Source organism: Pinus tabuliformis, chromosome 4_1, assembly GCF_031772625.1.
Source record: "Pinus tabuliformis cultivar Carrire ecotype Pingquan chromosome 4_1, CPIR1, whole genome shotgun sequence".
Lineage (NCBI taxonomy): Eukaryota > Viridiplantae > Streptophyta > Pinopsida > Pinales > Pinaceae > Pinus > Pinus tabuliformis.
The window spans coordinates 203975677-203978391 of NC_142303.1; positions in this window are offsets into that span (position 1 = coordinate 203975677).

Genomic DNA, 2715 nt, shown 5'->3' on the forward strand with positions numbered 1-2715 from the left:
AAACGAATCTCTGGTTTTTCTTCAGTTGTAAATCTTCCATGGCAGTTCCTCAGAAAGAAGGGACTGGACTGTAGTAGCAGCCCAAAGATGCATCAATATAGGAGACTAAAACTAAGGTGACTATGGCAGACGTAGAATTTGATGATGAGAAGATGGACGATAAGGTTTCCGAAGCAGTGGATATAAGTTCATCAAAGATCAGCGAGGAGGGAGCCTTGGACAGAGCTGAATCTATTTCCAAAAGCGAAGGGCCCGTACACGCAGTCGATTCAGAAGACTCGAATATCAGAGTGGTCACTGCGATGGTTCAGCAAGCCATGCAATATATTGATGAGAAACCTGACCTTGATACACGTGTTGAACTGATCAAAACACTAAATAGTGTCTCAGCTGGGAAGATTTATGTCGAAATAGAAAGGGCCCGGTTGGTTAGGAAGCTTGCAAAAATCAAGGAGGAGCAGGGTCTTATTGCCGAGGCTGCGGACTTAATGCAAGAAGTTGCAGTGGAGAGAGATCTGCAAGCAAAATAAGAGCACGAAATACAGAGGTAAACTTTAAGAAAGTTGGAAAATAGGGTTTCGACTTTGTTTTAACAGCTTGAGTGAATGAAGCGAATGCTAAGAAATGGTAGAGACAGAACAGAGTTCTGTGCCCGAATTTCACAATCGAAAAATTAATCGACAAACTGGAACTATTCATTCGGTTGCCCCTTCTGAAGCGCAAGAAACAATGTTGGATTCTTTGATAAGCACCCTGTTGTCACAGAATACCACTGAGGCAAATTCGAGATGAGCTTTCGTTTCACTTAAGGCCAGATTCCAAAGCTGGGAGGAAGTCCTCAAGGCAGATTCAAAGGCTGCAGAGGACGCCATTAGATGTGGTGGTTTAGCCGAAACAAAAGCTTACAGAATCCAGAATATTTCAGACACCCTGTTGAAAGAGCGGGGAAAGTTATCTCTGGAGCATTTGCGTAACATGCCTGTAGACAAGATCAAAACGGAGCCGTTGGGTGGAGGCGTAGCGAAGGGGATTCATACCACCAGATTCGGAAAATGGCATGCGTTACAATCGGCTGCATGCAACCAACTTGATTACACTGTTCCTCTGGCCTGTGAGGAATTTAGAAAAACGTATTAAACACAGTCATATGGCAGAGGTGCGCAACACAGGAGCAATGGACAGAGAACGTAGGTCTCATAAATAGAATATGGAAGACAGACATCTCAGAATGGCTTGGACAGATGCGTTATATGGCAGAGGCAGCATGTCAGGAGCACTGGAAAAGAATATGGCAGAGGGCCAGGACTGACATACACATAACAGGCCACAGAAAAACAAGCGGCTCCGATACCATGTTAAACACACATGGACAGCACAAAAGATATGAAAGATAAATCATGCAGTACATTTTTTATTAACAATAGATATACATTTATAGTACAAATATGTGACTCTTGGGTTTCAAATCCCAAGGTCTCTTGGACTGCTTTGGTCCATTCAGCTTCCACACTAACCCATTAGGATTAGGTGTCCAACATGTATTTAAGAATATCATGATCCATTTTTACCTTGAAGTGTCTTCCCATTAGGTAAGGTCGCCATTTCTTATGTGCATGTAGTATTGCCAATATTTCCTTCTCATAAATAGCTTGCTTGAGATGTAGCCGTAAAAATACCCAATCACTTACATCAAAACTTCTTTCACTGCGATGTTGATTTGCCTGTTGTTTCATTCGATTCTGCAACAAAATGGCATTATCCTTTAAAAGTTGGACAACTTGTTGTTGATGCTCGATGTGATCTTTCACTGCTTGAACCTTTTTCTTCTTGATATGTCCTTTTATATTTAGAGTTTGAGGAGACGTAATTTCTTCCAATGCTTTACAAGGTATGGTCGGATTCATTTCTTGATGCTCAATGTGATCTTTCGCTTCTTGAACATTTTTCTTCTTGATATGTCCTTCTATCTTGATAGTTTGAGGAGTGGTAATTCTGGCCAATGCATTACAAGATATGGTTGGATTCATTTCTTCTTTCTCTGGGGTTGGTTCCTAGTGTATTTCCTCTTCTTTTGATGTTCCTTGATCCTTTTCTTCCTCGTCTTCATAATCTATGTAAAACAATTTCTTCTCAGCACACTTATGACCTTTAGTGCATTTGCTATCACAATTGTAACAAAGCCCTTTTCTCTTTTTTCTTCCAATTGTTGTGGTGTCACCCTTGTAGGTTATGGAAGGCTAGGAGAAACAACACTTCCATGTTTATAGTTGTGAGGGGTAGAATTCCTTGTTTCCATAATTTTGCTTTCCACTTTTCTTGCCAACCTAAATGCCTTCTCCAATGAATCAGGTTCCCAAAGACGAACCTCATGTTGAATGTTATCCTTTAATGTCCCTATGGAGACATCAATCCTTTGCTTCTCTGGAATATCATTTTCCCTTATATTCAATTTTTGAAATTCCTCAATGTGCTCTGCCATTGAACACTTTTGTTTGAGATTTATCAATTGGTTAAAGAAGGTGTTTCTCTTTGTATCCTCATAATGTGCTATCATTTCCACCGTGAAAATTGACCACGTGACAAGTGGTTTACGAGAACAAAGCCCTTTATACAATAAAAATTGATTCGGTTCTAAATAACTAGATGCAATACATACATTTTGTAACAGTGGTACACCATGTAGATCAAAATATTTCTCCATCTGTAGTATCCAAT